Here is a 16,375-nt window from a genome sequence, read left to right on the forward strand (position 1 = left end):
GGTTAGAAGAACAGCTCCATGCTGTGCTTGATACCCAGAAACCACTGAGTCCTATTCCCCGGATTTGGCCCAGCAGAGACCAGTAAAATCAATAACGAAAGAAAAAACCTGAGGCAGGTGCTGTGGTACAAGTGTAGGCTGCTGCTTGGGAAGCTCACACCCCATGTAGCAGTGCCTGGGGTCTCTGTCCTGCTCCTGATCCAGGTTCCTGCTGATGTGCACTCAGAGACAGCCAGTGATGTTTCAGGCACTGGGCTGACTGCCCCACTCCTGACTTGGACCTGTTCTAGCTTGGGATCTTAGGAGCGTTTCGAAAGTCTGCTTGTATCTGTGACTCTCCACCATCACACCCAAACTCTGTCTTTTAAATAAAAAACAAATTAATTGATTTCTAAAAAGCCAAGGGCCTTCTGATATTCAAGAAGAGTATCATGAAGAATGTAGCTGTCTAGAAGAATAATCTGACATGAAGACTATTCCAACAGAACACTGAAACCCTGAGTAGATTTAGATTGAATTTCAGCAAATTGGGTGCAGAGGGGAAATTCCAACTGAAACATTAATGCAATAATAGATCTAAAAGCCTATTCATGATCAATTGAACTATTTACTCATCTCGTTAAATGTACTACAGGTTTGATATCAGTGTGGATATCATCACGTTTTAAAGGGAGTCAATCAAATTTCTTGATGTTAAATCTGCAACTGCCGTGCTACTTGAAAAAGTTCTTTCTGCGGATGAATGCTTTGCCCAATGGTCAAGATGCAACTGTGGACACGTGTGTTACATGTTAGTGTTCCTGGATCTGAGTTTCAGTTCTGCTGCGACTCCTACTTCCTGCTGATGTGCATCCTGGAAGGTGACGGCTCAAGTGATCAGGTCCTTGTCACCCATGTGGAAAACAAGATTGAATTCCAGGCTCTGAACTTCACCTGGCTGCACGCTAGCCACTATACACATGTAATTTCAGTCTCTCTCATTCTGTCTCTCTCTCTCTGCCTCTTTTGCCTATTGAGGAAAACAAGTGGACAAATTTTAAAATTTCATTCCATAATGTTTAAGGTTTTTAAATTCTCCCAATCATATGTATGCTATAATTATACATGTGTATACTTTTTTTGAGAGAGATAAGCACGTTGAAACTTTTCCCCTATATTACCAACTTAATTAACTATTCATTACACTTTCATCACAACCCTACTATACGTGTGATGCTATTAATAGAAATATTTACATCTACATGTGATATTGTTCGTGCTCACCAGCCATTACTAAGATCTTTTGACTATGGATGCTGTTTATCACTGTTTGTAAAAAAAACCAACATGTGATTTTTTGGAAAAACTAAGTGAAAATAACATGTTATTTTAATATTGCATTCGTAAGTACATATGCAAAGAATCTCTGGACTTGCACCTTGTTTTCCTTTAGATCCTGTGTTCACTGGTTTTACATTCACAGATTCAACCAATCATAGATCATGAACATTCAAGACAAAAAAATCACATTAACATTGAACCTCAGCAGCTATTTTTTTCTCATTATTTTCTAAACAATACAGTATAATAATATTTGGGATGTAGTTCCATAATATGACATGTTGAGAGAGGATTCAGTGTCCATGGGAAGATATAGCAGATTATATGCCAAAATTACAGAAATTTACATAAGGAATTTTGATAATTGCAGGGCATCCTAGGCCTCCATATTCTGAGGAATGACTATATTTTAAATAAAATGAAATCCTGTGTTTTGAGTTCATTGTCAACCTAAATTTCATTGTCCTCTTCCCCTTCTTTTCCATTTCCAAATTAAGTTTGTAAGAATGCTGCTTTGCTTTTTTGTTTTGTGTTTTGTAGAAAGATTTATTTATTTTTATTGGAAAAGGAGGTTTAAAGAGAGAAGGAGATACAGAGAGAGAGAGAGAAAGAGAGATCTTTTGTTCACTGTTTCATTCCCCAAGTAGTCACAATGGCCGGAGCTAAACCAATTCAAATCCAGGAGCCAGGAGCTTCTTCTGGATCTCCCATGCATGCGTAGGATCCCAAGAACTTGGATTATCATGTATTGCTTTCCCAGGCCACAGGCAGGGAGCTGGATGGGAAGTGAAAAAAACAGGACATGAACTGGCCCACATATGGGATCCCAGCACTTGCAAGGTGGAAGATTAACCAATCAAGCCATTGCACACAGCTCTGAGCAATGATTCTGGAAAAAAAAAAAGTGTCATCTTCCAATTAAAGATGACATTGGTGCTCTAATTGCTTCTGTTTCTATGTTTCAACATTCGAAGAATTATACTAACATTTTAGAATCAACAAAAATTTTATCAACTGCTCGCCATCCAGACCCTAATAATTCCACCATGGCTTAGTGTATGCATTTTTATAAACTGCTCAAGAATTTTAAAAATGGCTTTGACCTGGTGCTATAACGTAGGAGCTAAATCCTTCCCTTATGTGTGCTGTGATCCCATATGGGCTCCGGTTCAAATCCCAGCTGCTCCACCTCCCACTCAGTTCCCTGCTTGTGGCTTGGGACCCTGCACCTGCATGGGAGTCCTGGAGGAAGCTCCTGGCTTCAGATTGCCTCACCTCCAACTATTTGGTCACTTGGGGAGTAAACCAGCAGATGGAAGATCTTTCTCTGTCTCTCCTTCTCTCCACAAATCTGACTTTCCAATAAAAATAAATAAATCTTTAAAAAAGGCTAATGGAGTAGATGGAATCTATGAGAAGTTTGTAACCTATATTGAAGTTATATAAAAATAAAATACTATTAAATTCAAAATAGTTTGATGTATTATAGGTTATGGCCAAAATCAGATCAGAATATGGTTGATTACACGATTTGGACAATTGATCAAAGTATCTTAAATTAAGAATACAGTATACAGTATCTTAAGTAAGGATAAACATACAGTAGCTTATGAGGATTTGAATATTAAACAACAGAAGTGAAATTTTTTAGAACATAAAACTTCTATGAGAAGGGCAGATTATTTTAAGTATATGAGTTGATGTGAATTCAAGAATAATCACAAGTTACATTATTCCATGTTTTGCACATGATGGGCTGTGGAGAAGTGATACAGCTCTAACACAGACTGTGAAGTTCCACAGGATGATATTAAAATGCTTAAGAGCTAGAGACATCTCATAGTTAGCATTCATGCAAATATTTAGGAACATTTCATTCTTAGGACAAAAATCCCCAGAATGTGAATAGAAAGTCTCTAATATAGGGGGCTCTGTGGAGTTTTAAGTATGGGATGCCATGTTGCTCAAGGAATGAAAAGTAATATTTTGTCACCCTGTGCCTGTTTGAGGGGTCCAAAGGCAGATCCTGGCTCCTGGCTTCAGACCAGCCCAGCTCTGGTCTTGCAACCATCTGGAGCATGAACCAGCAAATGGAAGATCTCTGTCTTTTCCTCTCTCTCTGTATCTGTTTAAAAAAACAAAACTGAATGAAAAACAACAATGACTAATGAGTAATAATATAACCATTAAAAAATGTTTAAGAAGTTAATGACCTGGGAAAATGCTTATTATTCCATGTGAAAAGAAGAAATACAGAAATTATATTTGCTTACACAGTAAGATTTCAGTTTTATGAATCATGTATTATACGTATATATAAAGGCAAAGAAAAAATGGAGTTGCCATCATCAACTGAAATTTTATTAGTAATTCTTTTTCTCCCCGCAATATTCCATTTAATTATAACTTTCGACTTTTTGTTTTTCAAGGTTTTTAAATTTAGGTGGATTAAAATACGTCTTTTGAAATTACAATTTTTCTTTCATTCAGTAAAGTAGCACTCTTTTTCAAAATTTATTCAAAAAGTCATACTGAATCTATGGAAAACATAATGCAAAAAAAATCTTCCATAGAATGATTAATAGTCTCAAAAATTAAAAACAGCTGTAATGCTAATTAATGAAAGTAATAACTTATTAATTTCCACAGAAGGATGTATCAATTTTATTTAAACCAATGACTAATGAATACATAAAAACAGGGAGAATACCTAAATGGAAAAAGTTATTAGGTAACAAACTTTAAAAAAGGGTAAATACATACAGGTAAAAGTGCAAATGAAATATTAGCAAGAAGCTTAGGAGCTTGTGTGCACTGGTGAGTGAACTTTTCAAATTACCTTTTTTTTAAGCTTTCATGTAACATGTCACTTTAAAAATCTGACTTTTCTTATTACATCTCACATATACATACAGCATGAATTTGGGATAATAAGATCACTTTATTCTATACATAGCTTCTCATTAGCACAATTAAGCATTCACACTCAAGGTGCTTGTATTCACTGCATCCCTCTCTGCTGTAGCATTTACATTCCATAGAGGCTACAACATTTCTGAAAGATGTCTTTGCTTGATATTTAAATGTGCTTCCTCGCTTACGACAATAAAGCTCCAGGGGCAGTTGCATGCTGTGGTGACAGCCACATTTCACATTGGGGCATCTGGGTTGAGTCCTCAGGCTGCTATGCTTGCAATCCAGCTTTCTGTGGATATGCACCCCAAGAGACAGCTGGGAGTGGTCCAGGACTTGTGTCCCTTATTGCAGCTCCCAAGTGCCAGGTTTGGCCTGGTCCAGTGCCAGATACTGTAGGCATGTGGGAAGTGAACCAGCAGATGGAAGCTCTCTAACAGCCATTTCACTGCCTCTTTCCCTCGCAAAGAAAATGAAAATAAGTACATTTTAATTTTTAAACATTCTAAAATTATTTGGAAATTGCTCCACTGGGATGGGTATGGACAGAAATAATTAAAGCCCTATATAGTAGGAATTTTTCTCAAAAAGATGAATAAACCATCTATAACAAGAATTACTTTGTGTCCTTTTTAAAGATTTATTTCTTTATTTGGAAGTCAGAGTTATGCAGAGAGATCTTTTATCTGCTAGTACATTCCCAAGATGGCTCTCACCAAATACAGGAGCCAGGAGCCTCTTTCAGATTTCCAAGTGTGTAGCGGGGGCCCAAGCACATGGACCATTGTCTGCTGGTTTTCTCAAGCCATAAGCAAAGAATCAGTTACACAGCACACAGCTCAGCACAAACCATTGCAACAGCATTTACCCACTAAACCATGCAATACCTGCCCTCAAAAGAATGGATTTCTTCATCTGGGTCTTTGGATTGTGTCTGTTAGAATTTAAGCATTTCCGTCTTACTCCTTCATTGCAAAAATAAAATAAAAATAGAAGGACACAAAGAATGATAAATTCAAGATGAAATATGACTATATACATAAAATCTCACTGGAAGAACTATATAAATAGTTGGAAACGTCATTTTAATTACTACCTTGTGAATACGAAAGTATTTGACTCAACACTAATGATCTTGATACTGGCACTGAACCATAACTAATGTCAAAAATTTGCAAAAATTTTAAGAACATCACCCATAACGTCAGCGTGTCCTAACAGCAAGGTCATTCTCTAATGACGACGATTTTGCCCACTTACATAATTTATGTGTAAATGAAGGATATGTGTGCTGTATGTTTCTGGGAAAAAAAAAAAAAACACCCCTGCCAATTCCAAGTTTCTGATCCCAGGCAGTAAGTACACTTACTAATATCACTCCAACTGATATCACATTTCCCAGAAAATCTCTCGAGAGTACTTGGGGAGCTGCACACTCTGAGAATTACCAATCACTATCTTTTATGCTTCCTCCTGAGCTGGATAAAAATTATCCTTCTCCAGTTTACCAAGAAATACATTAGAGTTCAGGGGGCAACAGTCAAAGAAGCTTTTGCTTAAGTTGCCAGCTCTGGAGGGACTGGCCTTTCTAAGGGTTAGAAAAATTGAACCCTTGATATCTTTCCCTCTATCTGTTTGAAGATTTTATCTGAGAAAGAAGGATTCCACCTGCTATCGCCTTTGCCCTGGGTTCTGGGCTTCGTTTTTCATTCAGTGAAGATGCGTGCCTTCCCTACCGGTAAGTTATCTTGGAGGAGTTCCTCTGGATGCTTCTCAGCACAGTAGGGTAAATATTGCTGACAACAATTCATTATGTATTTCACAAAGAACTGTAAGAGAGAAGTTTAAACATTGACGACACAAGTAAATAGCAAATGTATACAGAGATCGAATTGTTGCTTACACTGATTTGATCATTACACAATTATAACGATCACACTGTGCCCTATAAATGATGCAGGCTAATTTAAACTTCTGCTATTAAAAACAAGCTATTCAAATGGGTTCATGAGACAGTATTAAATGAAGTCATCTAGACAGATGTTACAGAAAAGCAGACACTTGTTCAAAAAAGATGGTGGCGAATGCTAGTCTAGACTTGTGAGAGGAGTGAACAGACGTCTTCAATTTCTGCCTCTGCTCCTTCTGGATTTTAAAAGATTGTCTGCAAAGCTGTGCATTTTAATAGCATTTGCACATTAACAGACAGTGTGAGGAACGAAAAAGTCCACTTCTTACATTACTACCGTAAAGGAAACGTGATGAGCTCCACATGTTGGGAAGTAAACCACTTGACAGAACACATTGTGGTCCTGATTTCTCACTCTGACTCTACACCAAAAAACAAGACAAAACTCTTCCTTAGAGAAGCACTCTGGAGCTGAGAGAAGCCCAGAAACTCACACACAGTCACAAAGCCTCAGGGATGAAAGCTCGGCTTAGCTTGTTGGTCCAATTCTGCCTCTTCACCTCTTATCTCAACAGTGATAGGAATCTGGCATGGGAACCGCTCTCCTTGGGAGGTCAGAGAATAAAGAAATCATTGAACTCCTGGATTAAAAAGCTCAAGCAGGATCGTTATGGTGAAGAACTGGGGAAGTTCTATCCTACGATGAATAGTTCTGTGCATTGCGGCTTTCTAATGGGAGGCACACAGCACAGAGGTAAAAATATAGGGAGGGGGAAAAAAAAAAAGATCAGTGTCCAAAAGAAGCAGAAGAAAAGAAATTCAGTGGAGGAAGAACAGCCTTGAAAGTCCTAGCAGCAGGTGAACGCAGAGCAGCTTGGCCCTGTGTGCAGCACTAGCTTTGATGCTGCTGTTCCAGGCTCGAGGTAGTAAGGGCTGTTTTCACCTTCACATTTACACCCAGCTGTACCCCCAGAAGATCATTCTTTGAGCTGAAAGAAATAGGAGTCAGGAGCTGTGCAGTGGTGCATGCCTGCTCAGCTTATTAAAACATGGGAAGAAGGCAATATTTCACCCCCCAGAAATAAAAAAAAAGATAGACAAGTGAGAGCAGCTAATCCATCGGAAGAAATTAGCAGGCAGAGTATGTAGCTGTTTGAAATGATGAACGAGGCTGAAATAGCTACACAGGCTAACATCCAGTGGGATAATTACTCCAAGCTCTCAGGCTAAAATCTGTCTTGGAGGAACGGGGAGGCTTTGATGACTCAATTTCAATGGGCATACTTATGAAATACACAGTAAAACCTATTAAAATTGAAATTGTTCTTGGTGGGTATTCTGTGAGTAGGCTACTGACCCTGTCAGGCGGCTTTTAATAGGGTACACACTATTTTTATTCTCAAAAGTGGCATGTATGTTAGCTGTCCACATATTCAATTTTACCCCCATAGTAAATTGTCCCTTGTTTTTTTTTTCCAGATGTGTGTATTATATTCCTGTTATACACAATGGTGATTTCTAATGGGATGTGTAGACGTTGGCTTTTGTTGTAACCAAAGTAGTTTCTTTTACTATTCTGTCAACTCCTATTCCAAGTTCAGAGATAAGGACTTGTTGACAAGCTGTACCATTCTTAATGTTCTTGGAAACATATGTAACTTTCTATTCCACAGTTGTTGATCTCAATCAACTGTTTTTTTCCTCTGCTAGTAGTGACTGTGGTGCCATGAGCACCATTAGTTATTTTTTTGGAATATATGCAACTGTAACCCAAGAATCATCCCCAAATTTTAATGCAAATTAGAGTAAGTAGATTTCACTATTCGTATTCCCTCACATAATTATGAGAAAATCCTTAAAAGTACCTCATTTCTTAAAAAAAAAGAATTATTAATTTGAAAGTCAGAGCTCCAAGATCAGTCTTCCATCTCTTGGTTTACGCTCCAGCTGCGTGCAGTGCTGGGGCTGGGTGATGCTGATACCAGGAGCCGGAAGTCTCCTCCAGATCTCCAACATGGATCCAGGAGCCCAAGCACTCCTCGCGTCACTGTCTACTGCTTTCCCAGGCACATGAACAGAGAGCTGGATTGAAAGCGGGGCAGCTGAGTCTTTTTTTTTTCTTTTTAATATTTATTATTATCATTATTTTATTTTATGACGCAGTTTCGTAGGCTCTGGGATTTCTCTTATCCCCTACCCAAATACTCCCCCAATATTGATTTCCTCTATATTATTACGATAGTACAGTTCATAAACAATCATAATTTCTTCATTGTAGGTATGGACCATGCAGGAAGACCAGCATTCTATTGTCAAGATAAATTAAACAGTTTTATTGGGAGTCCATGTTTGATCTGAAAGTAGAGATGGCAAAATATCCTCCCATCTAGATATGATAGTCTCCAATAAATAGTTACTATACATCCCCTTAAATGAAAAGCTATAATACAAAATCAGCAACAGGAGGAAAAATGGGAATTTACAACATCATGAAGTTAAATAACATGCTACTGAATGCCTAATGTGTTAGAAAGTGCAAGTTCTTAACCAGGTCCTGTAACTACTTCATTGAGCTCTCAGTCTTAGTTTATACATAACCAACTGTGAGCAGCTGAGTCTTGAACCAGAGATTGCTGGGATGCTGGTGGTGGCTTCGTCCACTAGGCCACAGTGTTGGCCCCAGGGCCATACTTCTTAAGGTGTGATTTCCAGAATAGCAGTGTTGAACCTGCTCAAAATCCAGATTTCTGGGCTCGACACAAACTCATCAAATGTATTTTAATGAGCTTGCTTGGAAGTGCATGCACATTAAAGCCTGGGAAACAATGTTGTCACACACAACTGATTTCGTTTCTTTCTTCCTTTTTTTTTTTTAAAGTATTTGTATCGTGCTGAAGTTCTTTATCATTAGCAACAATAATACATATTTATGGAGAACATGCAACATTTTAAGACATGTAAATAATGTGCACTGATCAAATCTGTTTTAAATCATTTCCCTTTGGTTAAAACTTCATGATTGGAGTCTTGCAGGTTCTCTCCTCTACTTACACAAAAAATGCAGAATAGATAATGGTAAGCTATCGTCATCCCACTATGCTGTGTTGTTCTAGGAATTTATTCCTTCTATCCAATTCTGATGTGGTTGCCTGTTACGTAATGTTTCTGTATTCCAAATCCACCACAGCCTCTGGTACTTACTACCCTATGTTCAGACTGAATTACTGCTTTTGCTTCCATGTATAAGGAAAAATATACAGTACTATCTTTCTGTGTCTGGCTTCTTTTACTTAGCCGAATGACATGCAGCCCCATTCATTTTGCTGAAAATTGGAAGACTTCATTCTTTGTATGGCCACATGGCATTCCACTGTGCATATATACCATGTTTTCCTCGTCTTTCCATCTGTTCATAGACATCTTGGTCGATTCCACACTTTGGAGATTGTGAATTGTGTTGCAATAAACATAGTGATGCAGATATCTCTGCTACATAATCTCATGTCTTACTTTCATAACCAATAGTGGGATTTCTGGATAATAAACTGTACTTATCTATGTCTCCACTGACAGTAGCTTAGAGTGTTTAAGAGTTCTCCTTTTTCTGCCCCTTTGCAGCCTTGGTCATTATTGCGTTTACATTTCTATCAACATTCATTGTGTTCAGCCAAACCTCTAGAAATAAACCATTTAAAGTTTACTTGTTTATTTAATAAGGCAAAGAGATCTATGGAGAAATAAAGAGGCCAAAAAAGAGAAAAAACATAATCCATCCATTTGTTTACTGCCCATATGTAGGTAATTGCCAGGGATGGGCCAAGCTAAAGCCAGGAACCAATAGCTCATTTCAGATCTCCCTTACATGTGTCAGGGGCCCAGCCACTTGTGCCCTCACACCTGCTGCTTGCTAGGCTGCGAACCAGCAGGAAGCTCCAGTGGGGAGCAAAGCCAGCAGCTTAACCTTGGCACTCTGATCTGGTATGCAGGCATCCAAGCATTGGCCTTACTGTGTTACCAACTGCTTGTCCCTCAGATGAAATATTTGGAGGATAAAATATCCACACAGAATCATAGGAAGTCCATGCAAACTATCTCTCAGAATAAAATTATTTTGCCTTCAAAAATATTAATAGAAAATTAAAATTTCCATATGGTTTGTGGGAATCTAACAGCATAAATAGCTACTAAATTGAATATATAATTCAGAAAATAAAAAACTTAGAAATTTCTAGTTGGTATCTTCATAGTGCTAGTGCAATTTATATATGAATAAGCTTCTATAAAAATGAATCAATGAAAATAGATAAATGAGCTCTTGTGAATTGAAAGCATATGGCATTGCAGTTACGATGCTGATTGGTAAGCCTGCATCCAGCTTCAGAATACTGGACCAGACTGCGGGGCTCCGGCTCCGACTCCATCTTCTTGGTACTGCAGATCATGGGAGAAGCAGTGATGTTTTGAATAACTGGATTCCCACCGCTCACGTGGCAATTTGGGTTGATTCTCGGTTCCTGCTTCACCTCCTTCACACGCATTTGAAGATGAACCAGTGATGACAGAGTTCCTTATCTTCGCTCTTTGCCTCTTTGATTCTGAATTTTTTTCAAACAAGAAAAAAAAAAACTAAAGAGTATGCGATTACGGAACTAAAACAGAATGAAAAACTGAAAAGCTTCAGAATATAGAGCCTTAAAAAGAGGGATAGAAAAACTCCATTTATTGAACAAGTGTTCATTGCTAAATGACTACTTGAGAGTCGGGCAAGGGCTAGGACTACTGCACTGATGGCAACAATCCTCCTGCTCTTTGAACTGTTTGCGGTGAAAACGGCATTGTTGAGAGTTAAGAGATGCAGAAACTGAGTAACTTTGATACTCATCCAAAAGAAGGTGAGAAAAGAGGGTTGCGCGCTTGGCACAGTGAGACATTGTTTATTTCTCTCTGACCTTTAAAAAAATAAGCAAAAATCAAGGAGAGGGAGAAAACAGATAAGATTAGATAGAAAAAGTTAATCAAATTACTTAGATTTATTAGGAGTGAAGGAAAAGCATGATTTTCACATTGAAGGAGCTCACCAAAAGCTAACATACATTCAGGGATATAAAATAGAATATTTACCCAAGGAAGATCCTGGAAGCTTCCAGAATAAAGAAGAGGAGCACTACTGATAAGGGGCAAGATTTAAATTGCAGGAGTTTTCATTACAATACTGGATAGAACAACATCGGGCTGATGTCAACCACACTAGTGGTAGGGATGTTCCAGTGGTCATCATCCTATGGGCCTACCGTCCAATGTGAAGCTAATTTTTGACTGTAACGTGGTTGTGGAGCATGACTATTTTTTTTAAGCAGATGTGATATTTTAGGTTTTTCACAAACACATACATTAAGACCAGACAAATCCAAAAGCCTGCTTTCATTACCACACAGGTGCTTGAACATCAGTATTCTCGCCATTGCTGTTTGAGCCTGTTGTCATAATGGACATGGGAAATAACATAAGCCTGATGGATGGTGTGTAATGCAAATGTTTCATACCTGTGAGCAGTGTATATGTGTCAGGTACACATCTGCTATTCTTGGATGTCAATTAAGTCAGGATGATTAGATATTAGTGAAAAAAAATTTTTTTAAAGCAAACACCATAATAATGTTATTTGAGAAGGTAGTTCATTACCTGTGGAATGTATGAAACAGTTCTCTCATTAGCATCTGTCACTAAATTAGGATTTTATGCTGTTGGAGTATTTGTGGCTCAGTCAAAGCTCATAAAATAGACAGCAGCCAATAATGGAAAAGAAAGACTTCCTGGCAAACAGCCACGTCTCTAAGTCTTTTCATCTTCTAATCAGGTTGTCAGAAATTACTTGGACACATCTTTTCATATTTCCATCAGCAAAAAGATGTAATGGATATTTTTGAAAAGTCACTCTTTTTGAAAGGGATAGATTTAAATTTCAAGATCTTCAATCTTTTATACTGGCCACGAAAAATTAATTTTCTCTGACTCACATACCAGGTGGAAATGTATATAACATGATTTTAGAAAATTACCATTTGTTCCTGTGATTAGAACTGCCGGTTCCACAGCTGAGAAAAGGAACTAATCCAAGATGGGCTGAATTACTGAGCTGGATGCGTATTGGCAAACAAGATGACAATATAGCTTTAATATAAAAGCCAGCATATCGTACTGTTGTTCACCCATCGCAGTGCCCAATACTGCACACGAGACTGGGCAAACTGAGTATTTGCATGAAATTCACTGTCTTTCTCAAAATCACATCAGTCTCCAAAACTGACACTGTGCTTATGCTCCGGAAATATGTTGAACAAATAGACATAATGATTTGCATGGAGATCAGCAAAACTTAAGGATGAGATACACGCAAAGGTTGAGAAGGAATAAATGACCAGAATGACTATTTAAAAAACCCCAACAGATCAACTTAATTTAGTACACGTTTGTTTCAGTTTTTTTCTGATACTATTATTTAGAGTTGTCTAAATCAAGATAATTATTAAATATTTAGGTTACACAACCTTTTTTTCTTTAGGCTGTGTGTATTTTTTAACAGATAGTGTTTCTAAAATTTTATTGTAATTTCACTCTTATTTGAAATACAGAGTGTGTTAATGTGTAGAAAGTATATATTTTCATTCAAAAACACATTTTAAAAACATGCTCATACCTTAGACATACTAGTAAATATCAAATAATTTCATAGAATGTTATTATATTAATAATTATTTCTTTAAAATGTAGTTAAAGCTCCTAACTGCCTGAGCCAGAAATCTGGGATTCCTGCTTGACCCTTTATGGTCTTGTCTCCCTTCCCTTCCCTTCCCTTCCCTTCCCTTCCCTTCCCTTCCCTTCCCTTCCCTTCCCTTCCCTTCCCTTCCCTTCCCTTCCCTTCCCTTTTTCCTTTTCTTTTTTCTTTAGATCAACTTATTTGTTTTGAAAGGATGAGTTAAAAAGGAAGAGGGGAAGAGGGAAAGAGGAAGAACAAGAGGATGAATTTTGTACCTGCTGATTCACTCCCCCAGATATCTCTAATGGATGAACCTGGACCAGGAACTCCATCTGGGTCTCCCAAATGGATGACAGTGACCCACGCACTTGGGCCATCTTACACTGCCTTTTCAGGTTCATTAGCAGGAAGCTGGATCAGAAATGGAGGAGCTGGGACTTGAACCAGCACTCATATAGGATGCCAGCATTCCAACTGGTGACTTAACGCTATCATGTCAACTTCACTGAACTTTTACTCACTTATATATATATATATATTTTTTTTTCTCAAATACCTTCCCTTTTTTTCTTCCCAGATGTATTAACCCTGTCATGACACAACCTATTTTGGGGGAAACTTTCAATCATTTTCCTATACTTCAGACAGGTGGACTCTCTCCAAAATGTTCTTCAGGCCAAGCTGTTCCTTCAGGCATATCTTTGAAAGGTTTCTTTTTTACCTTGAGGTAGGGGCTTGGGGAAATAAATCTTTTTATAATAAAGTACTTTCAAAAATCCATGGGAAATGGAATTAAAAAGTAAATTTAGTTTGGTGCCAAATTTTTTAAATCTTTGCATGTAAGAAGTTTTCAAATTGTTCATGAAAATGCAAGCTATGAAAAAATATGTATGTACATAACAATTTTTTTGCACCAATTATAAGTTAATTTTCCTATTCCATTTTCCCATGAGCTTTGAAAGTAGCTCTCCAAAAAGCCTTCTCTCACTCACCTGACCTGAAATCAACTAACAGCCTCACTGCACCGAACTTGTTGTTCTTGTAGTTCTTTTCTAACTGGATCATGCCAATAGTCTCTACACGTGGCCCATCTTTGCATTTTTTTGTATTAAAACTGTCTGTTCACTGTTGCCTTATTACAAAGTCTGCTCTACACTTTGCAGTATCTAATCTGGTGTGCATAAAAATCTTTGTGTGTCTGCCTCTCTCACCCACCTTTGTGCATTTCTATTTGCATCACTTTGTCACACAATCTATACTGATAGCTGGTGCGAGACATGACAATCTAACCTAGTTAATGGGAGGTCATTTTTTTTTTTACTACGGATAAAGCTTTCTGATTTTCATAAGTTTCTGTCATTAAGATAGCTAGCTTCCAACGAATACTCCCAATCTTCTAACTCCTGGTTAAGTTTTAGAGGAAGTATTTTTTTTTAATGCGATATAACCTTTAGGCAAAGCATATACCTCTAATCTCAGTTCCTTCCCAATTTAATTGTAATAGTTACATCAGATTCTGTGACCACAAAAAAATATTTTTCCCTTTATTTCTACCTTCACCAAAAGTTGTATGTCTTGAATTCAAATGCTCAGCCCAAAAGTGAATTCTTTTTGAAGTTATCTACATAACATTCTAAGGACTAGGAACTCTCCCTAGGTCCTAAAAGGTTAAATAAAGATGTAAAAAGCGTTTCTAATCTCTGGACGCGCACAGAGCATAGAATAAGATGACATCTGAGGGATGTCTATTTTAGTGTTGCCTGCACAGAATGCACACAATTAATATGCTTGAAGAAATACCCTGCATATGATATAACAAGTAGTATTTACCGGCTAATGCAGCAGTCTCAACCAGCAAACTCACCTGCAGCTAAAATTGATTTTGATAGAATACCATATTATAATGTTAACCAGAAATGTTCTCATTTCCCTCAAATAGTATGTTTCCATCTATAAGCATAAAACATACATACAAATTATTCAGCATATTTTGGAAAGAAGAATAATTAATGCCACGTTTTTATAAAAAGTCAACTAGTAGAAAGAAGCAAATTTAAAATCTAAATTCTCGCACTTGTTAAGCTGTTTCATATTTGTCAGCATGTTAATGTCAGTGACTTCTTTTAAATGGTATTAGAGTGGGGGGGGGGGCTTATTGCTTTATCACAGATTAGGGAAATCACGCATTTCTGGCAGAGGCACCTGGTTCCCTGCAGCAGAGCTCGAGTTAACATTCCTCCAGCACTACTTGTTTTCGTGTGAACTTGATTCAGAACCTCAGAATCTCAGAAAGGAGATCTGAAAGGCACCTTTCTAAAACACAATTGATTTGCTTCATTTCATTGAAATGGCTAGTGCTTTGATGGTTCATATTTACAATGGCTTGCCCTGGTCTTTGATGGAGTTGATATGTTGGAGTCTTGAACACCATAAACTTGATCCGGACTTTTTTCAGTAATAAACACTGGGGCTTAAAGACCGTGCCCCTCCCTCCCAGGACTGGAAGCCCATTTGAGTGCCAATTTGTAGCTAAAGACATTGAGAATGGTGTTCTTCATGCTCAGCTGCTCTAGGTACTTGAAATAGTTGCAGGAAGCTCGGTATGCTAACTGATTTGGGAGCTTGAAAGACTTCAAAAGAGAAGCAAATATGACCTTCCATAGGAAAAGCGTGGTGCTCCGTTAATTGCGCTCAGAAATAAAGGAATTTCCGTGGCAGTCATAAAATCTAGAGAATGTGTATTTGCTTAGTGACTTCCTAAACAACTCCAAAAACAGTGTGCAATTTTTCTCTAAATGCCAAGTGTGTTTGACATCGTGTGCCACAGTGAGCCAAAATTCATCTTCCAGAGGTGGAAATACTGGGCCTTTACGTTAATGTTGGCTCCTTTGTAGGAGCCAAGAACTTTAAGGGACCAACGCTGTCTCTGTGTTCATGTATTAACACAGAGGCTGAAACTTCCGCAGCTAAGAAAGGGTGAGTGTTTCCTCTGCTTGTTCACCAATGTTTTTGTTCCATCCTGCGTTATCCCGCTGTTTTGGACTTGTTTAGGGGTAAGTGTATTTTTATTTTCATTACTGTTGAGCAGCAAACTCAATTGATAGATTGAAATCAAGTCAGTAAATTAGTACAGATTGCTGATTCACTAAGCCCAAGTTTTCATATTTTAATATCAGAACATCACCAGATTGAACAAATATGTGCTGTAGCATAAGGCGTAGAATTCCACGTAAGTTATTTTCCTATCAGTTTTTAAGGGGACTTTAGATCTGCTGTAATGATATGGAATGCAATGCTGTAATGTTACGGTTAACTTAACAGGGTCACCAATAAAAATTATTACCAGGAACAAGGGTTTGGCTCCATAGTTAAGGTGGCATCTGCCTGGCATGGGCCCACAAGCCTTCTGAGTCCACAGGTCAAGTGCCGGCTGATTTTACCTCCCTGCCATGATGCGCCTGACTGGCAGCAGGTGG

This window comes from Ochotona curzoniae, unplaced genomic scaffold (assembly GCF_017591425.1).
Source record: "Ochotona curzoniae isolate NIBS_2020 unplaced genomic scaffold, NIBS_Ocur_1.0 contig_430, whole genome shotgun sequence".
Lineage (NCBI taxonomy): Eukaryota > Metazoa > Chordata > Mammalia > Lagomorpha > Ochotonidae > Ochotona > Ochotona curzoniae.